The 25,341-nt window shown below is 36.8% G+C and overlaps 1 pseudogene; it reads right to left on the reverse strand.

The window, feature by feature from the left end:
- Positions 1-1,471: 1,471 nt before the first annotated feature.
- On the reverse strand, positions 1,472-23,735 carry LOC131147992 (F-box/LRR-repeat protein At1g67190-like; annotated as a pseudogene).
- Between the last annotated feature and the right edge of the window lie 1,606 nt (positions 23,736-25,341).

A 25,341-nucleotide genomic window follows, 5' to 3' on the forward strand; every position in this document is an offset into this window, starting at 1 on the left:
ATCCCCAACCTACTAATCTTCCCAATTCATAATTCAAAAGCAGTGTCAAACAAAACCGTCGACAATTTTAACAAAACGTTGATGATTTCTTACTAAAATTGAAACTATCGACGATTTCAAACAAGACATCAACTGTTTCTTCCTGAGACTAAACCATCAATGCAGCTGTCGATAAAATCATTGACGATTTCAGACAGAACGTTGACCATTTCTTCCCAAGACTAAACCGTCAATCAAATCGTCAACTGTTTCTTCCTACAACCCGACTTCCTTGTTTTTCCTCAACATGCTTTCCCTATGCATGTGTTCCACTTAATATAAGTCACATACTCCAATAAAATATATTTTAGCTAGAAATTATAAAAAAAAAAATTATTAGCACTATTATTATTAGCAATTGTGTAAAAGAAGGGACAATTTTGTTCAAGAATAACCAACAAAAAATATTTTGGAAACATAAGAATTCAAAATTACCTAAATAATGTTTTGGAACATAAATTCAAGTCTATTTTTTTGGAAAAACAAAATTGTTAATTACCAAGTTTAAGTCACTCTATGCTTAAATTTTCTTTGGCTTTAACACCAAACAATGTCATGTTTGCTTTGCAAAATAAAATAAGATTAAAAAAAATAGAATGAAATATTGGAGACAAAATCAAGGAATAAATTCAATTTTATTCCTCCCAATCCCATTCCATTTCTACATACTAAACATGCAATAAAAGAAAAAACAAACCCAACTCTCATGAACTCCTAAATAATGCAAGGCAAAAGTGCCTGATGCAATTTCAACAAACCCAGTAGGCCATAACTGTGGATTGGAAAACATCATTACCGATTGCACTAAAAACTTCCAAGTGGCCAAAACAACATCGAGTAATTAAGAGATTGTTTATATCACTGTCAAAATTTATAAAAACTAAAATTAAAAACCAACCCCATGTCCACTTTTGGTTTTGAATAAAATAACATTTTGTTCTTAGATTAGACAGCAAATATAATATAATATAACATTACATAATATATAAATTAAGAGTAGTGAACATGCAAAAGAACACAAAATTAGAAAATATTATAATGCAAGAAAAAAGTATTCATAATTATTTTATTTAATTATTGTATTTTTCTAACCCACTTTTTACTCCTCCCAAGAACAATCTTCTCACAAATGAAGGTAAAAAAAATGGCGAAAATATTTTTTAGATTCATTTTTTTTCCCAAAATATATGAAATTGTAAGGATACTTTTCAAATGGCAAATTATTACTAATTTATACACAAAAAAGAGAAGGATAAGATCAAATAATTAACCTACAAAACCAAAACACCAAATCAGCCCTCATTTAAAGAGTGGAAGCAAGAAATTAAAGCAAGATTATTGGGAATATTAATTCAGATAAGAGTATTACATATAAAACAAATATATATATACCATATAAAACCTATTTTATATGGAAATATATATTCCTATGTTGTTAACAAATAACTATCATGTATGAATTTTCAATCCACATCAACACCACAACTGCCAAAAATATAGTGCATAATGAGCTTTCATTATATTTTGGGCTGAAAACCCACTTTATACAACCTTTTACTAATATCAAGATTAAAATCGATATGCTGCACAGCCGGAGAACTGCAGAAAAAAAAATTTCCAGTCACGAGTTCTGCTTCACTGCTAATGGTTTTGATTACAGACATAGATTCTATTTTTCGAAAGTAACGATTTCTAAAGAATGACGAAAGAAAGACCTGGTGCAAACCAGGTAATGCAAAACATGACATTCAGAATTGCTTTAAAGCATGGATAATATTCTTACATCACCAAATGATTTGTTCTGGCAAGTCACCAATCCACTGCATATTAGTGATTTTGAAGGAACATCGCACATAAATGTAACCCAGATGATAAACGATGTTAGGGAGACAGAGACTATACAGATGAAACATGCAAAAGTATGCAAGTCTACATAGATAAAGCTGCGAAGGCAAAAGCTGCGAAGACATTGACGAGAAATGTCTCAACTCTCAACTTTAAAGTTTTGTACATTTGTAGTGCTTATCCATGCAATTTGGAAATTATTATCACTATTATCAGGTATTATTGCAATTTCTTGAAGAAAATGAACGTGTTACATATAAGCTCAAGAATAATTGAAATCAACCTCAGCTCGATGCATTATTTATCTAAGACTTGGAGTTTACCAAAATTGAATAATATGTGATCATATAAATATATTCTTCAAAAATATATAAAATGACTACTAAAGTCGAGGACTACAACATAGAAGTTTAGGGTTAAAAAGCATCTGTTCATACTATCACTCCCTTTCGACACATTATCCTTATGCAAGAGTTGGAACCGTTGATTGTCTAGATGCACAGCTGAGATGAGCAAACGATGTGGTGCTGGCATACAAAAACAATGAAGCAAATTCATGTTGGTGTTTGACCATACACACAAACAAGAAATTTTAAATAGAAAATAAAGGCCAAGGGCCATATTGCCTATGCAGAAGGCCAGGAGACCAAGAGGAGTGATAATACAGCCACTTGCAAAATTCCCATGGGAATAGTCGAATAGATAGAAAGAGATAATGAACACATTGCCTGCTTAGTGCATGCTTGCGATTAATGATTGTCATGGCTCCCCATACACTAATCGGCAATCACCATAATATATAATCTACGGTAATGTGCAATATAAAGGAGATCAGATTTTCAATTCCCCTTCAATTTCTATAAGCTTACATTATTAATATCCTAAAACCTAATAGTCAACTGTTATATAAAATATTGAGGGAAATTGGATTTTCAAGTCCCCTTAAATTCCTAGAAGCCTACACTAAGCACATGTAACCAAAAAAAAAAAAAGTCTCACAATAACAGCAACAATAACAATATTTACTGCCTGCACAGACAAATGAATGTGAAAATCAATGGTCCAGAAAAGAAATTCTCAACTCCTCGGGCCTCGGATAGACTGGTATCTGAACAGAGGAGGTTTGGTGCAACTGGGAACAATTATATTAGAGACTAATACATATTCCAAACCCGGGGAAGCAAATATGCTCCCAATTCACAAGGTACTCCTATAAAACGAGAGGCAGTAGATAATTAATTCAGGCAAATGTAACATTATAGAGAAGCAGAGCAAAATCTCAGTATTACAACAAGATTTATAGTCTATCTAGGGGATTAACACAATGAATAAACAAGAAATTATGCTACAAATGTAGAATGAACCTAGAATGTCAGAATATAATATTAGGGGCTGCATGCAAAAAAAAATAGAATAAAAAAGCTAACTAGTTCTGCAGCAACTATAATCTGCAGCCGACAAGACAATGACAACAAGATCTGCAACTTACATGCAACAGAATGAATTATGAGCACATGATTGGATAAGTCTTTCAATTCCAGCCCCCGGAATGCAGGAGAAATAACATCAACGTTCAAATACGAACCAGCTATATTTTGAAGTTCTAATCCAACTGGGAATGCAAAAGAAATGTCAAGGGAGTTCATATTGCATTCCCCTCAAACAGAAGTTCAAACATTTGGAATAAAAGCACAAAAACAAATATAATAGAAATCTACAGTGGAATGAGTAGGCAGGAAAACTCTTACAAATGGTGTCAGCTTCCTTATCCCCTCTCTTCCCCCTTAACCTTATTGCCAAGCAAACAAACATAGGGGTATATCTCTTTACAATCTTTGTCATTCTAAAATAAGTTCTTGATCAATAACTTCCAATGAGTGTATCAAGCAAAACATTCAACGGACACATGCAACCTTTTCTTCTTTTCTTTTTTTCTTTTTTTTTTTTCTTTTTTATTGTTAATAGCACACACATAAGCAACCATAGATATAATTGGATCCTCACCTTTCAGAAATTCCCCACGGGATTAATCTTAGCATGCACGGATGGTAAGAACACAAGGAAGCCACTAGGACCACAACGATCACACTTCATGATGGCTTAAAAGGAGCCAAAAAGAATGAAGACATTTTGTGTTGTATTGTAATGCATTTTATATATTTAGTTCTGTAATAATCATATGATCATGCATGGTAAGTGTTGGGATGTGGCTCGTATGAGTGTCGGCAGCCGCACCACCCAGCCACAATTGTTGAAGCTGGAGATGGACGACCACCAACAATCTGCCTACCATGTTGAAGTGCAGCTGCCTTGTTTGACTTCCTCCCCCTCTCTTATGTGTATATATGTGTGTGTAATTGAGTTGAAGCTGTGAGTGGTGTTGTGTGAGTGCAGCAGAGTTGCAGTGTGTGTGTGTGCATGCAGAGAGCTGCATTGTGAGAGAGTAGAGAGATGTGATGTGCTGTGTGTGAGGCAAAGTGAATCCTTGCAATGAGAGTGAGAGAGGAGTTGAGGGCAGTAGCCTTCCCTTTCTCCTTGTATAATTCTCCCGGCGGTTATAGTGAATTTTGTGCTCTCCCGTAAACGTAGGTCACAGTGGACCGAACCACGTAAATCTGGTCTCATATTTTGTGTTGCGTAATTTTTGCTTGTGCAATTGTTGCTCGTGGATTACCTCCCAACAAATGGTATCAGAGCGAGGTTGGAGCAAAATCGCCGGATCGAAGCAAAATTCCCAGGTTTGAGCCTCTGCCCAGTAGTTCGAAACTCGATTTTGAGACAACCACAAGATTCCTCTCGTTAAGACGAAATCAACAGCGATAACCGGCGCTCGAACGGAGCTCGAACAGAGCCGCACGCGCTCACACGCGCCCCTGGCGGAAAGACCGCGTTGCCGCGCTCTCTCACGTGCCGGCAGCTAATCGGGAAAGGGCGTCACGCGCTACCACGCGCCGGCGAAAGTCCGGCACACATCCGGAGGTTGAAGATGCTGACGTCAGTGGCCACGTAAGCGCTAAGTCAGCGCCGCGTCAGCAAGTGTCAAGCCACGTCAGAGCGCCACATCAGCGCTGAATCAGCTGCACAGTCAGCAACCATGTCAGCGAGGGACCAGCGACACATCAACAGCCCATACAGTGCCACGTCAACAATCGGGAGCCACAACCACGTCAGCAGGTGGCCCCGGTGCCACGTCAACAAGTGGGTCCCGATGCCACGTCAGCAAGTGGGTCTCGATGCCACATCAGCAAGTGGTCCCCACAGAAAGTGGGCCCCAAGACACATGAGCAGGTGGGGACCGCGGCGCCACGTCAACAGACGGCGTCAGTAACAGCGTCAGTGACCGTTAACACCGTCACGAATATTCCGTTAATGAATGGAATATTCTGTTACAGTTATAGAGTTGACTTTTTTTACCGATTTGACCTGAAGTTTGACCGGACTTTTTGGAGCCATTTCGGGTCAATTTTTCAAGCGGCTTGAACCATTTCTAAGGTTTTCGACCGTTCCGGAGCCATTGGCGGTGTTCGTTTATTGAGATTCGGAGTAGAATGGCAAGAATTGGCACTTCAAAGTTTGAGGTGGAGAAGTTTGATGGGCGGAACAACTTCAATTTATGGCAAAGCACGGTGAAAGATATTTTGATTCATCAAGGCTTGACCAAGTCGTTGATTGGGAAGAAGCCAGATGATTTCAAAGATGATGATTGGACCGAATTGGAGATGAAGACAATCAACACAATCTGATTGTGTTTGGAAAAATGAAATTAAATATTTGATGTTAAACGAAATCTCACCGATGGAGCTCTAGAAGAAACTGAAGCAAAGGTATATGTCGAAGTCACTTACCAATAAATTGATTCTGAAGAAGAAACTTTATCAACTTCGAATGAATGTGGGAAAGTCTTTTTTTATCATATAAATGATTACAACAAGATTTTGACCCAATTGTTGAGCCTCGGCATAAAGATTGATGAAGAAGATAAGGCGCTTCTACTATTGTCATCTCTACCACCTTCATTTGACGGTCTGGTAATTGCATTGCTTGTGGGGAAGGATACCTTGAAGTTGGATGATGTGATGGCATCACTTCAAGATTCCGAGACGTTAAGAAAGCCGATTGTGGCGTTTCGTGAGCAAGCTTTGGTAGCTAAAAGTGAGAGACAAGGAAGAAGCAAAGATCGAAAGCCCAGAGGTAAGCAATGGCGTTCGAAATCAAGAGGACCAGAAACGAGCGAGGTCATATGTTACTTGGTGTGATAAAAAAGGGCACTTCAAGAGGGACTGTGAAGATCGAAAAAGATACGAAGAAAAAAAAGACACGGGACGGTGTCAATGTATCAGAGCATGCCACATGACATGGTAATGACGAGGCCCTTGTAACGGTGAGCAGCTCACATCAACAAATCAGTCAAAGAAATGTGCAGTGTCGATACTGCAAGAAGCACAGCCAGATGAAGAAAGTGCCAAAAATTGATGAGAAAAAACATGAATGCTCATGGCAGTCCAATCGATGATGGATGGATTTTGGACTCTAGGAGTTCAGTTCATGTTTGTTTTAAGAAAGAATTTTTTTATTCTTTCAAAGAAGTTCGCGGTACGGTATCACTCAGAGATGGGTCTTCATGCGATGTTAGAGGGATCGGATTTATGAAGCTAAAGACGCCTGCTGGAGCGGTCTGTATTTTAGATGACGTAAACTTCGTTCCAAGGATGCGAAGAAATTTGATCTTCTTTAGTCGATTGGATTCTAAGGGTTGTCAAATCTCTATCGCAGGTGAAGCTATGGAGGTGACCTAACGTGACTCAATGATATTTACTGGGAAGAAGTCTCGTGGGTTGTATCAGTTGATGGGAACCACAGTGGTTGGTGATTTGACCTCAGATGATGATAGCAATACGTCGTCAGAAACGAACAAACGAGTTCGGTTTGCCGATGAAGAAGGCGGTACTCTTTGCATGGTTCACAAGTTTGAACCAAGTTATGAAAACTTGCCTTGATCGAGTTCGTATCAAGGTGGAGCTGTGGATTTGGGAGTTAATACTCGCCAAGGTGGAGATTGTTGGGATGTGGCTCGTATGGGTGTTGGCAGCCACACCACCCAGCTGCAATTGTTGAAGCTGGAGATGGACGGCCACCAACAATCTACCTACCATGTTGAAGTGCAGCCGCCTTGTTTGACTTCCTCCCCCCCTCTTATGTGTATATATATGTGTAATTGAGTTGCAGCTATGAGTGGTGTGTTGTGGTGTTGTGTGATTGCAGCAGAGTTGCAGTGTGTGTGTGCATGCAGAGAGCTACTTTGTGAGAGAGCTGAGAGGTGTGATGTGCTGTGTGTGAGGCAGAGTGAATCCTTGTAGTGAGAGTGAGAGAGGAGTTGAGGGCAGTAGCCTCCTCCTTCTCCTTGTATAATTCTCTCGGCGGTTATAGTGGATTTTGTGCTCTCCCGTGGACATAGGTCACAGTGGACCGAACCACGTAAATCTGGTCTCGTATATTGTGTTGCGTAATTTTTGCTTGTGCGATTGTTGCTCGTGGATCACTTCCCAACAGTAAAGATTGAAAGCTCAAACCAACCATAGACTGACTTAGGGCACCTTCACTTTATCAAAATTTTTTTTTATAAAAACTTCAATCAAACAAAGGATTTTAAAATAACTTTAAGGTCAAAATCAAGGCTTATAAAGACTTTGATTTTTTGGCTTAATTAAAAAGTCTCAGCCGCCCGACCCTTTATGCACTGAATGACCCGATTGATCGAACCATGCCACATGAGGCATATGCTGTGCAGCCTCGGTCGACCATCCCATTTATCACACATCTTCCTCAACCGCTTGAACGAAGATCCCAATCGGACTCATCTGCCTCGGCAGACCGGCCTTCATGGTCTAAAATTGACCGGCCAACCGAGCTTGACCATTCGAGTAACCGAACCTGAGGCCAGGCGACTGAACCTACGAAGGTTTGAAAAATCACCTTGGTTCGGCCAACCGACACAGTGATCGGTCAGCCGAACCCTCAAGATCTTTCAAATTTAATGTGTCTGTTCAGGCGACTGAACCTCTCAGGTTCATGTATTTTTACCGCGTTAAACACGGGTTAACTTTAATTAATCTTTTCCAAAAATTTCCTTTATGTCCCTAACGGTTCACATTTTAGGGAATTCTATATATACCCTTGATTTGTCCAAATTAGCATACAATTAGCATTATAATTAGCAAAAAATTCTCTCTGATTTTCTTGAACTCCCATTGCTTAAACTTCACATTTTCAAGCTTACATTTGATACTCTCTCATATTCTTGCTTGTCAAAATTGTTTTAAAACAGAGAATATTATTTTCTTACTCACCTTATTTACAAATTAATTGCAAGTTGAAGGGAGTTTGATTCTCATTGTTGTGTGCATATTTATATCTTATCTTGAAGCTTATTACTCGCACATTCTTGCATTGTTTGATAATTTTTTGAGAGTGAGCTAAAGTTATTCCCATTATATTTGATTGATAAATATCATTTAGGAAGAACTCATATTAGTTTCCGAGTCTTGGCATTCTTATTGTCAGATTCGAAAGCTTGCTTGTGCCTTTTGATAAAATACGTTTATGTAAGCTTAAACCCTAATCTCGGTTGTGCTTAATACTTGAAAAATATTTTGTTGAGATTTTCGCTTAGGGTTTCAAAGTTCCTTTGATTATATATTGATTACATTATCTTGAATCAAAGGTAATCACTCTCATGTTTATACAAATATATACACATTTATTGAGAGTTGAAATATTGCTTAACCAAATCTCAATTGAGCATAAATTCTTATCATACGTATGTGCATTGTATTGTGCTTATTGGTGTACATATCTACTTGTGTAAAAAGCATCTGTTTTGTACACAAAATTTATTACTTGTGGTTGTATTCCAAACGTGGCCTGAAGAGGTGTTGATCTAACCAGTACGGATCGGTTGTATTCTAGGCGTGGCCTGAGGTGGGTCTTTTCTGCCCCTTTAAGGAGAGGTTGTAAAAGTTGAGGTTAGCCCTATTAATCTCACCTGGGGTTTTCTTTACCCAGTAAGGAAAGGGTGTTGTAACCGGTGTCGCTCCACCCGCAAGTGAGCATTAGTGAAATCCTTGGGTTTGCGAGCTAGAGGCAGGGACGTAAGCACAGTTGCCGAACCTCGATAACACTTGTTCATTCTGTATCTGCTAAATTCATTGCACGGATATTTAACTACGTTTTTGTGATTGCTTGTGTAATACTGGAACTGCTTTATCTGCTTAATTTATCTGAACATCTTTATATTGAATTGGAACTATTTAGAAAAGACCCTAGGTTAAGTTATACTGCTGCTAGTTTAGTTGACCTAGAATTTTTAAAATCTCCAATTCACCCCCCTCTTAGGAATACACCTATTCCAACAAATAAAAATGGAAAGCTTTAATTAAAAGGTCATATAAAATTGACATGAAAGCTGAAGGAGAAATTGAAGATGATGTAATGCATAGAGTTAAAGTAGGTTGAATAAAATAGAGAAGTGCTTCAAGTGTGCTATGTGATCGTAGAATACCCTCAAAATTGAAAGGGAAGTTTTATAGGACAGCTATAAGACTAGCTATTCTATATGGATCGGAATATTGGGCAAAGAAAAAACATAATATCCAAAAAGTAAAAGTTGCCGAAATGAGAATGCTTAGATGGATAAGTGGTATAGCATTGAAAGATAAATTAAGGAATGAACATATTCGTGGTATGTTAGCTGTAACTCCTATAGAAGATAAGATAAGGGAGGGATGACTCAGATGGTATGGACACTTGCAACGTATGCCTTATAGTACACCTATGAGAAAGAGTGACTTAATTACTGTGGGGGGACAGTAGAAGGGGTAAGAGTAGACCTAAAATAACTTGGGAGGAGATAGTGAGTAAGGATTTAATATCCTTGAATCTATCAAAAGAAATGGTTCATGATCGCATAAATTGGCGGAAAAGGATTCATATAGCCGACCCCACTCAGTAGGACTAAGGCTCGGTTTTGTTGTATACAATTGACATGAAAAGAAAGAGAAAAAATCCAAGTCTCAAAGAACAGGTTAAACATGTAACCCATGAGGATGAAAGATTCTCAAATAATTAAATGATGGAAGAACTACATAGGCAAGATCATAGTCAATAAAAACAAATTTTCCGTGCAATATGCTTTTTCTTCTTGTGTAAGAAAATAATATAAATGAGAAACATCAATACAATGCATTATGGATGCATCCCTCAGATCATTTGATACTCATCCAACCACAATAAAGCCCTCCCAAGCTTGTAATTGTAAATTAATTGTGCATACACAGTTCCAGTCACACATAGGCTGCATAGCAGATATTTACATGGCTTTATTTTAAGCATTTATGGGTAGTTGACCAGCCTAAAAGTTTCTGGATAACAGGCTTGGCCCCAGGTAGTAGTGGTATCAGAACAATCGAGTGGTACTCTGGTCGCTGTTAACCACATGGGGAAATAGACACATGACAGAGAGGCATGTTATCCTGTGAGGAACTAGATAGTGGAGCCAAAGGGATTTTTATTCGCCACCCGAGTCAGGCTAGGCCTCTGACATGGACCTGTGATGTGGCGCAATTAAGACACTTTTTGTATTTAATTGCAGGCAGATTGCAACACCCCAGTCCCATTCCCGCATTGGTTGAGGAGATATTTGTGTGGCTTATAAATGTGCCATAAATAGTCCAAATTGGCACTATAAAATTGCATTACTTTGTCCTAGTACCAACTTACCACTTTCAAGTTACTATCATATTTCCAAGCTGATTTTTTTTTTCTTTTGTATTTAATTTTTCTTTTCGATTCTATATGATTATGAATCACAAGTTATACTTGCTAGTGCAAATTGCAACTCATAATCTATTTCCTATTATGTATTAGCTAAGTATAACTTAATAGTATTTATCTAAAATTAGTAACTATAAGTATTAATTTTACATTTTACAAATGCAATAAAAATTTAGTGGAAATTCTACTTCCAACTCATGAATATTGATTACACAACAGCAGCACCTACTCTCATATTGGTTGGCAACTGGTAATTTACTGAATTTGTGGATGGAACTAAGAATCATGTCAAATAATAGCAGAGGGGAGATAAGAACAACAAATATGCGGAGGATTGGAAAAAAGAATACATAACGAATTACATAGGGATGAAGATGAGGGGTTCATTAAATTGGGGAAGATGAAGATTACAAGATAACAATTGCAAGAGGCAACATTAAAGAGAATTTAGAGAATGGGAAGACATACAAAGATCTAGAGTTTCAAGACAGCATTATTAAGTGTGATCTTGGAAGTTAACACCACTGGATTAACCCTGATACTCTTGAAGCTAGGTCAGGGACTACGAATCCAAAACTTCAAAAAGTTCAAGTGCCAAACAACCTAGAATTTATAAAAAGTTACAAAAAGGGGTAGAGAAATTTCGGGCATGCAATGTCTCACTTTTTAAACTACTATTGTAAGCATTCCAATATAGCTAATTCTCCTTGGTTACCAAGCACACTAAACACTGCTATAAAGGTTGAGAAAGGATTAAGGAATCAAGCCACCTAATCCTTAAAATTTCAAAAGTTTGCCTAATGAGGAATTCAAAGAGTTGAAATCTTGGATTAAAGGATTTGGTTGCTTCAAAGTGTGAAGTTAATGAACTATGGATTTTTCCATTAAATTTTTGATTTCTTACTTTAAATCACTTATAAGTTTTTTAATAAACAGAAAATTTATTAAAGCAAGAAAGAACACTATAAGAGAAGAAAGGCTGCATGGAGAAGAAGGCTTTCTCTAATAAGTCAAATAATAATAATACAACAAAGAAAAAAGAAGAAAAAAGCCCACAATACAACTCTAGTGAAGCAAAACAATCCACTCTCTGCAAGTTTTAAAGAAATATTTCTAAAAACTCATTTGCAGAATACCAAAGTGGCATGGGAAAAACCATTTTGCTCCAAACCAAGTTAATAGATGCAGCAACACTATTTTGAGCAAATCTTTTCACTGCTAAAATAAAGGCACAGGCATCTAGTTCTTGGGCCTTATTTTGGCCTCGACTTCTGAATCAAATCATTAGTATTGATTTTATAACAATGACAGTCCAAGTAAACTTTCATTATTGACAAACGTTTCCTTCCAAATAAAATAATGTAAGAAGAAAGGATTTGCATTAAGAACAAGAGTTAAATGAAGAAAGGTGAGAAAACTTCCTAGAGGAACCTAAAAATCAAATAAGACTCTCACCACAACTACAAAAAGAATAATATCCCACAGAAGGATTAGATCAGTCATCTCCCTTTCATTTAGAGTTCTCATAAAGTGAAACTCCCACAGTTGACCACCCTTCGGAAAAAGGAAATCAGAGATCAGAGTATCATGTAGAGTAGATATAAAAATAAAAATAAAAATAAAACAAAAGGATATGCACAGAAATGAGACAAAAAAGCTTTCCCAATCCAATGATCTTCCCAAAAATGAATCTCTTCCCATTATAAATCTTATACAAAACCAAAGGGAGAAACAGATGACAGATTTGTGAAACAAATTTCCCAGGACTCATAAACATAAGTAATGCAACATAAAGTAAAGTCTAATGGAAAACGACATAACCACTCTCCCACCAAATAGATGTTTTTGGATACCAACTTACCAAAACCCACGCCCTCTCCCCTCCTGGATATAATTCCCAAACAAAAATCCAGACTACATAAGTATCAGCGTCTTATCCTGCTGTATCACCTACTTTTTTGCAAAAAACGCAAACTAAGTATGGATTGTCAAGTCCTATCCCATCCTAGCCTGCAAAATAAATGCACTCTTTGACAATTGAAACAATGAGAACAAGATAATGTTTATTGAGGAACAGCTTTTTTTATCATTGTGGACAAATTTTGTCGGTTCAGAACTTATTTTTAAGGGAATCAAAGAGGGCTGAGTAAGCAATGACCCTGTATAACTGCTTGCTAATTCTTCTGATTCTGGTTGATATTTCATTTAATTGACCATGATATAAAGTTCTGAATGAGAGATGACATGCCAACTAAAAAGCAGGGATAGACCGCCTTCAGGAATAATTCCTCAAATAGGAAATTGATACACTGCAATTCAACTAAAAAAAATTGGAAACATAAGTTGCTACTAAGGATTGAAAAGTAACAATGGATTGTTATGTTGAAGAATCACTGCTCAGATTCTTGACCACAATTTTTTGTCACAAATGGCAACAGCATACAGCTAGGGGAACATAAGTCTCTATGTTATAACTGGATTCTGAGAATTCCCATCTCTTTTCAGCCCCAACTCTTGTCTTCAAAAATGGAAATGACACTTCTTCTAGCAGGTTTCCTTTCTCAGTGATCCCACAAAATAATTTACATCCAAATTGCAGACCACAGAATTTTTAAAAATAAAAAATAAACTAACAAACTATTTAACAACCAATCAAAAAACACTAATTAGATTACAACGTAAAAAAAACAAAAAAAAGCAAAAAAAAAAAAACAGAACAAACAAAACTGGGAACATAAAATGTCTAATACTTGCTAAGTAGCATGATATCTAAAATCCATGAGCAAACTATATTTATTCATTCTGTCGCAAAAGAAAGAGGATAATATGTGATCATATGGCAATAACTACAATAAATGTGCCAAGAATTAAGCTCATGCACTATGCAAAGTTTACATCATGGACACCAGCTCCTCATCTTTCAGCTTTTGGTTATCTTATTAATGTTAGGAAAGGAGTATCTAAAAAAGAAAGCGAGGCACTTCATGCAAGCCAAAAATCAACAGATAATCATAGAAAAATAAAGGAATATAATTACCTCTATGCACATTTACCTGCCAAAGGTCCAAAAAGTAGATGATAAAAACAGGGAACTTCTGTAAACTCCATAAAATAGCCAGATCAGATTTACAGGAGACATATTGATGCGAATCAATTTGCAGCATGTTGACTGGGCTGCGCTTTATATTTCTATGTTTCAGCACTATTTTTTAAAAATTAAAAAACTCACCAGTAAAAGCAGCATTCAGCTGTTTGCGCTACTTAGTACCTATAGCTCAAATCAAGGTGGTGGTGCAGCATGAAGCCATGAACTACCATGGCCAGTTAAACATGGATTTTGCCCATCACACCCTAAACATAGATAACTCTCAATGTCCCTTTCGGCATGTACACAAAACTATTCTACATGATGCTCAAAGTGGGCCTTCCAGCTAGGGTTAGAGCACTTCAACACGTGATGAAGGAATAGCAGCAACAAAGGAAATAGCTAACACAAAGGAACGCATAGGACAAGGAAGGTGAATAACTAACACAATAAACAATAGGATAACAACTAAGAACTGTTGAGTACATGCGTGAGTACCTTTCTGGTGAGCAATCAGCAAATCCAAGTCATCCTTGGATGGGTCTCCAGAACATGAAGTCAAAACATTGAAGGGAAAAAGAGACTATTTTATGGTGGTAGTGATGTAAATGACTGTTTTCCATCATTCATAAACCCTCAATTGTTTCACAGGTTGAGAAGTGATGGAGTCAGGGATAAGGGTATCAACACACGAAGGGGGAACCATAATTGTTGATGCACTCAAAGTAAATTCATCAAAGGAGGATCCAGCACTAGAGAACTAAGGTATCCCCTCAAAAAAGGTGACATTTGCACTAACATATTTCAAACAAGTGTGGGGATCATTGCATCTATATCCTTTCTGAGTTCTTGAGGACCAACAAAAACACATTTAACAGTAGAAGAAAATTTGTTCTAACCAAATGATGAACATGAACAAAACATGTGCACCAAAGACACAAGGCACAACTGGGAAATGGATGCGTTTGGGTACACAATGGACAAGGGAATTTGTCTTCCACTCCTCCACCCCCCTCCCCTGTGCCTCCGAAACACTTAAGAGTGCATCCTGTAAAGCATAAAACAGTAGTAAGAAGAGCATTATCAAAAGGTTTTAGGAACATGCATGTCAAAGAGTATAGATAGAGCTATGTCAATTGTCAAGTAAACATTTATTTTCTCATTAAGCTACTCCATTTAAGTTGTATACACACGTGATGTTTGATGATAATCCCATTGTTCCAAGCAGAAAAGACTAAAGCTCATTTTGAACAAATTCAAGTGCATTATCAAGTCAACAAATTTGTATACCAATGCCAAACTTATTTTTTATTTTTCGTAGAACTGGGTAAATAAATTAAGAAATTCAGACATGTCTTTTAACAAATAAATCCAGGTCATATATGAAAAATCAATCTACAGACGAAATAAAATATCAATGAACAGTCAAATTACTAGCTCTACATGGACCCCAAATACCTAAATGAATAAGAGAAAATATTGATTTACTATGAGACTCAACTCTAAAGACTCAAATCTAAACGAAAAATACACCTAAAATGCTTTCCTAACTAACAGAAGAACACTTAAAATGAACAAGACACTTCTCCTTTTGTGTTGACTTTGGCTTCTCCCCAACTCTCTATTTCCTGTTTTTGTCTCTCTTCTGCAGTGGTTTAAAAGACAAAGGCGTAAGGTGAGGCATTTTACCCTCCGCAAAGCAAGGCATAAGCCTTAAGGCGTAAGCATTTTGGAACGATATTTTTAAAAATAATTAATAAATAAAATCAATTTATATATAGTAAAAAAAAAAATGAGAAAAATTTTAAAATAATGGAGAAAAAAAAACATAATTTGTAAATATCATATAGGCCAAAACATTACAAATGGTCCCCATTAATTTTTAAATTTAAAAATTTAAAAGTTTAGGTGCCTTTTAAAACATGGGTTTTTACTGTAAAAGAGGAGCCCAAATTTTTTACATTAAGCCCAAATTCTTGAAATCTAGGGAAAAATAGCTCTCAACTCTATTCAACAGCTTCGATGTTCCCTTCGAGCACCCTCGTCTCCCTCTGGCTCTCCTCTACACTAGTCAAGAGAGGAGAAGAAGCTTCGTCGAAAGAGGAAGAAGCTTCGTCGAGAGATGAATCGTTGTTGGAGAAATCATCAGAGGAATCGTCGAGAGAGGAGAAGACTAGAGGCTTCGAAAAGAGAGCAGAGGCTATCGTCGAGAGAAGACTCGCTAAAGGCTTCATCGAGGCTTTGTCGAGGGAGTAGAACAAAGGAAGCTTCGTGGGAGAGAGGGAGGATAGGGCTTTCAATGCATTCTGGGTTCTGCCCCGTCTAAGTTATGTTTCAAACCAAGAATCCCGAAAGGCGCACGCCTTGGCATTTGAGGCGTCAAAGGCAAGACTTTACACTTGAGGCATACGCATTCTCCTCTGAGGCGTACGCCTTTTAGGAATTACACATTTCCACTAACGCCTTAGGGCGTTTTAGGCCCAAAACACATCAAGGCTCTCTCCAGGCCTATTCATCTTCTTCCACATTTAAATATTCTTCTACTTTTTCAATAGCTCAAGTAAAGTCTCAGGGAGCTTCTTCAACTTTGTAAAGCTACATTTGAAGGGCTTCAACACATATCATCACAAGACGATGAGAATTTTAAACAATAGCTCCTCCCCTAGTCTTAGACCACCCTAAGTTCACCAAGTGTCACAATCTACTTTGGCCAACCCAAATTTCTTTGTCAAATACCATTTAAGAAGAGTGAAGATATCAACCCAACCAAGGCAAGCCACATAAACATGAATCTATCTCATTACTCATTAACCAAACAAGAATTAGTGCTCCTTGATATGTAATGGTAGCATAGTTCAAAGCTTTGGAAGGATTCATTTTTGCATCCAGATAATTTATTTTCCTTTTTCTTCAAACAAGCAGGGTACCCAACATTCATAACTAGCATCTCCAAATAATTTTGTAACCTCCCACTTGGAATCCAAGAAGTAATTGTCTATTATTCCCCCCATAAATGAACCAAAGAAAAGGTAAATAGAGAGCATGGACAATTTAGGAATCATAACAGAAGAGACCACCAAGAAATAAAGGATGAAAGCCGAGAACGGACCGAAGGGAACCGCAGCAAGGGGAATGTCCGCATCTCGTCGCAAGGGCTTTCACGCTTCAGTCTTCAAGTGCCTAAGTTTAGTCTACGAAACAATTGTTATAAGTCTCCTACTCAAACCACGGAGTCTCTCACTTCACCAACCTAAAATTACATACATTAGTGCTAGCGCCATCAGTCCCTCAAAATTGGGATCTTTAGCACCTCAAAATCAAAGCGTTTGAGGTACTCCCTCAAGGATTCTCTGAGATTTTGAATTTTGACGACTTAAGAGACATCTTTCTCATGCACAATTGCTAACAAAATGCCCCATAAATTGGATGCTAAATTGTTTTTAAGGATGAGATCCAAGCTTCAAGCTTGAATATTACATATGAGCAAATTTCGTGTAAGTTGTGTAAAGGCATGACACATTATTGCATCCAACAACCCAACATTATTAAGACTTGTAATTTCCAAATGGTTCAAAGTTCTGCAATGCCATTGTACGATGATTGCTCGTAGGTTGAGCCCTAACCTAGGATCGCCTCTATCAGCATCAAAATTCAAGATCAAACCCCAAGAAGTGCTTAGAGGGGTGAAGTGTTCAAATCTCTTCTCCAGTGCTCAATCTTTCAGTGATTGTTTGATTTCCATCCACTTCTCCTTTTGTGTTCACTTGGGATTCTTCACAACTCTCTATTTTCTTTTTCTTTTTTTCCCCTCTCATGTGTTCAATTTATATGTGACCCTATTCAACTTCTTCCACATTACAATATCTTCCTATTTTTTCAATAACTTCAATAAAGTCTTTAAGAGCTTCTTTAACCTCTTCCAAATTTTTCAGTAACTTTAGAGTCTCAAAAGAGCTTCTTCGACAATGCAAAACATAGTTCAAAAGGCTTCAACCCCACCCCTACATCACCACGACCACACTTTCCCATGAAGACCTCCTAACACCTTGAAATTGAAGCATTAAAAGTGCTCTCTTAATGATTCCTCGAGCTATTGACGAATCTCCATGAGATTAAAAGACATCTTCCTCATGCGCCATCTACTACCAAAGTGCCCCATATATTGGGCACTAAATAGTTTGGATGAGATTGAGGCTTAGGATTCAATACCTTTGAGCAGTTTTCTTGAGGATTCTTGCAAAGGTGCAACACATAATTGCATTCAATGCCATCAAGGCTTTGACACTCTCTAGATGATCCATAGGATATGCAATGCCATCTTAGGGCTTCATAACTAGCATCCAAAACCCCATGGGCGACAATTCATCCATTATCTCCTTTAGGAATGATATTTCTTCAATCTTTCACTTCAACTCCGTGGAATTTTGTCTTTTAGCCTTCATCAACATCTTACAGACTACAGTCTCTAACCTCAAACTTCCCTTCCTTCTTGGACAAGTACTCTTGAGGAGGGAGACAAGGAAACTCCCTTGTGCTTCACTCCCCTTGTCTTCCCATCAAGGTTACAGGTGGCAGCCTCCAAGCTACTTTTCTCCCAACAATGCATGCTAGCAGCACTTGCACATTTCATGCCAACAACTTCCCTAATCTTGCATTGTTTGAAATTGGTATTGTATTATAAGGAGGATATGTACTGGAATTTAAATTCTCCTAGATTGGAAGTCTAACCAAGACTAGAGAACAAAATACATGCTCTTGCTTCTCTTCTTGAAGTGCTACCCTTTTATCATTCTGACGAGAATGTGAACAGACCATGGCTAATTGTTTCAACATTTTCATGAACGATGCTAAACTATTAAAATAATTTCTCGCTTGAAACCTTTCTCTGAATATTTAACATCCTCTTGTGCTTCTCTACAAAACAACAACAGAGGTTGTGCTTTGAATAAAACCTTCAATGCAATGACACTTAACCTAGTGGGAATCATAGGGAAACAACTATTAAAGATAGGAGCTTACAATTCAGCATACTTACCTTCTCTTCTTATCCTCTCCTTTCTTATCCTCCCCTTACTCAAGCCTTTTGGTGGTTGCTTGAAGGTTCTAACTGTTCATCCCACTCATCATGGGGCAATTCGGGGAAAGTTAGCCCAACTTACTTAAAAGATACACATGTACTCAAGAATATTACCCACCATTAATAACACTAGCACTTTTTAGGTTCGGGGCTGGAAGATACAAAATATTGCCCACTATCAATAACAAATGGCTTTGGAGATTCCCCCTAAAAGTTGACTCCCTGTGGCATAAGGTAAAAACAGCAAGTATGGGATCAAACGGAACGGGTGAAACTTGTCTCTTCTTTCCTCTTATCCAATTCAAAGTGGGTAATGGCAAAAAAGTTTGCTTCTAGGAGGACGTGTGGCTGTGGGAGTCTTTGTTGAAGTTAAAATTTCCTCGTTTATTCAAACTTCCTTTGCTGAAAAACGCTCCCATCAGCTACTTCATTTCTCTTGAGGGCAGTCCTTGGTATTTCCATTTCTTAAGGAATCCCAATGAAAGAGAGGTTGAAGAGCTCACTATCCTTCTTTATTGGACCATCATATTCCTCCCATACATGAGGACAGGACAGTGTGGAAAGGTGATTCCTCAGGTATATTCACTTCCAAATCCATCATCTCATACCTTTTAAAACCTAATTCCCCCAACCCTCTTCCTCAAAACCACGCCCTTTGGAGGGCTAAGGTACTTAGGAAGATTCAGGATTTTGGTTGGACCATGATCCTAGAAAGTATTAATATATAGGATTTTCTTTAGGCCAGAAGGCCCCATTAATCTCTTAGTCCTAACATGTGCTTTATGCGTTGTGCAAGCAACGAAACAAATACCCATCTTTTTGTACATTGCAAGTAGCATCGAAGCTTTGTTATGCCCTTTTTTCACTTGCAGGGGCAGAGTGGGTGGCTCCGAGAAAGATGGGAGACTTGTTATTAGTCAATTTCAGGGGTCTTGTAAAGAATAAAAACGGAAGAGCTATTTGGTCTGCAGCTAACTTCGCCAACCTTTGGACCTTGTGGAATGAGAGGAATGCTAGGATTTTTAAAGGTCATTCAACCTGCTCACAGTTACTTTGGATAGAGCGACTTTCCTTGCATCCCTTTGGGTGCATTCTCTTGAATTTTTTTGAGGATTACCGCAGTCTGACCTCCTAAGAGATTGGAGAGCAGCTTTCTTGTAATTGATAATTGTACTATTTTTTATTTTTATTTTTTTGTTCTTTTAGTACATTATAGAATTTTGGATCTTTTGTTATCTAGGGAGGATGAGTCCTCCATTATGTACTATGCTTCTTAGTCTTAAAAGAAATTGTCTTCTATCCAAAAAAAAAATACCTATAATGTGCATAAAGATCAACTTGAGATAACTATTTAGTTCAGCAATGAACACTATTAAGATATTAAGCTAATTGTTTGAGCTTCAAACCTTAACTAGCCCATCGTACATAGCTGCCTTGATTTGCGAGTCTGAAAAGGTACTAATTGAATACAAAAAAATTTTGAAATGCTAATATGATTTTAAAGAATTTATTGTTTCACCATTACTTTCGAGTTTGGCATGCAAGGAAACTAATATGTCATTATCCTATACCACTATTTGCTAATCATCATCATGAAAATGTGTACAATCCCCTATAATTGAACATTATTGTCATCAACAAAATTGATAGGCATTGCTTGCTTATAGTCTTTAGGCAAACATGACAATATCATATGTTTTTCCATTATACCCATTTTCAAGCATCTAAACCAATGTATCTAAGATTTCTTCCCTCAAATGTAATAAGTTAAAACTCGAATCATGTTAATCAACAGCATCCAGCAGCAAGAATAACATTATTCAAAAAAGTAAGGGAAAAAACAACATAGAAATCCTAAAAGGAAGAAAAAATACATATTATCTTCAATGTTTTTTTCTTGCCAATCACACCATATTCATAATTGCTCACATCTATCGCAGTTCATACTCCCGAGACATCCAATTAAAAGCCTAATATAACCAAAATTCTTGCATAACTTCTGCATCCATTAAAAAAATTTCTTACCAATAAGAAAATAAATATTATGCTCTTCTGTCATTCACTCTTGGGATTCTAAGCAAATCCTAGCTGAATACAACTTTACTTTCTCACAGCACTACCAACCCACGTAGCCAATATCTCTCAAACCTTTATGAACCCAGGTAGCTAAATTGCTAATATATCCCAATGCCTTTTCCCATGAAGTGGACACAAAAAGCAAACTCCCATTGTTATTCAAACATTTTCCATTTTTCAACTTTTTAAACAAATGCAAATAGTCATTTTGTAATCAGGTGAAAAATATGTGCATACAAATATACATAAATATATATACCCATAATATACATGTGTGTGTGTGAAACACACATAATATGTATATTCCTATGAAGTGAGATTCATCAAATTTTAATAAAGAATTTCAATAACTGGCATTTTCAAGTCCACAATATCACAAGTAATCTTTAAAATATAATCGAAGATAAGATTCAAAACTGCAAGAAAAAATAATAAAAAATAAAATAAAATAAAATAAAATTGTTGTTCTCTCTCATATTTGCAACTTCAGATATAGAACATGCAATAAATTCACCAAGACAACAATAGCAGAACTTTAAGCATCTACTTATCATATATCTAAAATTTTCTTTCCTGCTAAGTCAACGATATTCAAGAAGAGAAATCACATAAAGGCATAGGAAGGAAGCAGGTTACGAAATAATACGACAGTGAATATTTGTCTGCACCAGGGGGTGGGGTAGTAAAGAATCATCAGTCTAAGGAAAAATAGAAACAAAAAACTAATGTGCAAACTGAAATGTGCAGATTCAGCAAAATGGTAACAGGTTATATAGAAGAATATATCATTTGCACAATAAACTAGTTATCTAGTGGAAGCAAATTATTTCAGATATGATTTATAGGATACAAGCAGATGCTGAGGCTCTATTTCAATAAATATTTTACCCATAAGATGCTGATACAATTCAAACTAAGCCAATACTTGAACTTGGAGAAGTCATTTTGCAGAACCACTACTCATACTCAAACTGCACATCCACATGTGTATATTTCCTCATGAGCTGAACAATGGATTAGGGCAGCGCTTTAGTAGTCCTCCAACCCAATGTGAGAAGAGATCATTAATTATAGTCCACCCAACCTCCAACAAGATCACACTCACCAAATCAGAATGGCTCGGCAAACCATAATGAAGCACTCCATCTCTTAAGTCATAACTCAATGAAAGATGGCTTAATCGCGGGAAACAAACAGCAATTGTTTCCAAATCCACAATCTCATCCTCGTCATCAAACAACACATCCCAAAGCCGAAGTTTTCTCAATTTTGATGATTTCGAGATCATCTGAAAGAACTTTGGCCAAATTATCGTGAAGTTGCTAACATCTACAATCTCCAGATTTTCAACAGATTCACCAATATCAAGATGTATAACGCCAACATCATCAATCTTGAAATGTTTCAAGGTTCCCTTTCCAATAAGTTCAAAGAACTCAAGAGCACAATCTTTCAAGTGCAAAATCCCAAGATCATCAAACTCCAAAATAAACTTGTCGAAACTTACAGTTTCAACATAAATTCTCTTCAGCATGGGACTGCAAAGTTCAACCGTTACCTGTGGATCTGCCATTGCAATATCAGGACTAACAAGGGCCAAGATCTCAATTTTCGGGCAAGCAGTGAGCAGAAGGTTCAGGTCCAGGACTGAAATACTGACATAACTCAAAGAAAGAGATTTCAGACAAGGAAATTTTCAGTAATTGGGTTCAACCCCTATGATCGAATTATGGGCCAACCCCAGCACTTCCAGCTTCTGCCTCCCACATATATCAAGAATGTTGATATTTGGAGTAGTTCGGACATTACAAAACAACCGCCGCAAGGTCTCCGTTGTATACATGAGCCAAGCAATTACTGTAGCTGCCGAGAACTCATCACAATCATCCATTAAAATTGATAGATTCTGTAATCCTGTGGTTTGTAAAATTGTCTGAGTAATTAGGATTTCTAGTACGCTATTTGTGAGATCACGATACATTGAAGAGTCATTTGTATTGAATGAAAGGGTGTGAAGGTGTCCGCAGCAAGCTTCTCGCCATTTGCGACATGTAGTAGAGGCTACCACCACATCTTGGGCAGCTCCCAGCTGGGATAGTATATTTCCAATAACCTCAACAGGAAGGTACTCCATAATAAACCAGAAAAGAAAACAAGCCAGATTCTCAAGACCTCAATTGGATCCACAAATCAAGCTTAACTTCTAAATCGCAGGCTCAGAAACTATAACCTATATAATCGCCATCAATAACAAAAGATTCACTCAATCGATCAATAATGTGTTAGGTGGTCTTGGGCCTTCTTAATCCCAAAAGCTACTTCACGGTAGGCTTTTCTTTCCTCACACTTAATAATTGACTACTAGCCCTTCCACAACCGACCCCAACAATCTTCCCCTCACACATCGGGTTCCAAATCGACGGCCCATACTCAACATCCTGAGGAAAATGTTGAACTATGGCTTATCAGTGTTAGGGTGTTGGGCCTTCTGAATCCAAAAATTAGCTCATGGGCTGAGGTTTTCCTCACACTAACTTACCACCAGCCCTTTACACTGGAAAATCAACATAATTCACCGCCTAAAACAACGGACTGGTCCAGAAAATCTTCAAACTAGGAAAGCATAGATTTTGCACAGATTTTGCACAAGAGAAGCAAGATTTTTTGCAATTCTAAAAGACTTCCTTCAAAACTTAAAACCCAACACTGGATAATCACATCAAGAAAAGGAAAAGAATTGCAACAGTGAACGAGACATCATATAAAAATAGAACAAACGTACAAACCTACCAATCAACCCACTTTTGGGAATTCTGACAGTTTGAACATGAATCAGGAAAACGAGAGTAGAGTCACTATAGAGGAACCCGGAAAGGGCAAGAAGAACAGATTCGAGATGTAGCACAACAATGATTAATACGGGAAGTGAAAGATCATCGAAGAGGGCCTGACGACTTCGATTGATTGCTCCGGGAAGAAAAGTAGGTCAAGAAAAGAGGAGATGCAAGATCACAGGCGCAACAAAAAGAAGAGAGATCCGCCACTCAATACCAACTCCAAAGGCCGTAAGGTAAATGACAAAAGCCACTGCTTGCTTTGTCACCAGGCACCACCATGGTTCAGCCGCTGAAGAACACAACATAGAAAACCCTGCTCCTTGACTGCGGTTTTGACATTGCACTCCTTTTAAATTTTGAACTGGGTGAATTGCACTCTGCTTTTTTTTTTTTGGGCAAAATATATATTAGATATTTGATAAAAAGACGAAAGAGTTAATTTTTCCGAAAAAAATATAGTTTTTTTTCTATAACTATAAATAATTGTTTCAAAAATCTTTTTAACTACTTATAACTATTTAGAAATGTCCTTATATTAATTTTATTCACGTAACTATTCACAATTATCTCAAAATAATTTAATAACTATTTATAATTATTATAAAACACCTCTGTATTGTTAAATTTTTTATTATTTTATTTATAAAATTTTAAAAATAGAATCATTGAGCGCACAAATAGTTCTCGTTCATGACAAATTTGAAAAATGATAGTTATAACAAAATTAATTAATTAACAAATAATTTTAAAAAATAATAAATATATATTTAAAAATATATTCTCTTAAAATAGTTATAGATGGTTACGTAGTATTTGGGGAATATTTATAAATAGCTATAATTTTGAAATATTTATAGATAGTCATGGGACATTTTCGGATGTTTAAAATCAAACTACCTAAATTTCCTTCCTAATAATAGAGAAAAATATTTATGGATAATCATAGAAGCATTTTAAGATGTTAAAAACTAGACCTAGAAAATTCTATTTCTAGTATTAGATAGATAATATATATATATATATATATATATATATATTAAGTCCATGTTTGCATGTACTAATCTCCTATGCCAAATCCAACTAATTTCATTCATAACAGATAAACATGTCACGCGTTGAGAGGTTAAGTTATCAAAACTAGTGGTATATACATTTTCATGATGTTCGGCAGTGAATAGAATTTTGTTATCAGTTTTATATTCAACAATGCACTTGTCATGTTCAAAAGATACTTTATAACCTTTATCACACAATTGACTTATACTTAATAAGTTATGTTTTAAACCCTTAACCAATAAAACATCATCTATAATAAGTGATGGATTGTTATCAACTTTACCTACTCTTATGATCTTTCCTTTGCATTGTCCCCAAAAGTGACAAATCATTCGTCATTTGGTGTGATGAATGCGAATTTAGCTTTATCCCCAGTCATATGACGTGAACATCCGCTGTTTATATACCATCTATCTTTTGAGGAGGACGATATCAAGCATACCTGCAATAGACATTTAAGTAACTATTTTTGGTACCCATTTTTTCTTGGGTCCATG

The sequence above is a fragment of the Malania oleifera genome, chromosome 2 (assembly GCF_029873635.1).
Source record: "Malania oleifera isolate guangnan ecotype guangnan chromosome 2, ASM2987363v1, whole genome shotgun sequence".
In the NCBI taxonomy this organism is placed as follows: Eukaryota; Viridiplantae; Streptophyta; class Magnoliopsida; order Santalales; family Ximeniaceae; genus Malania; species Malania oleifera.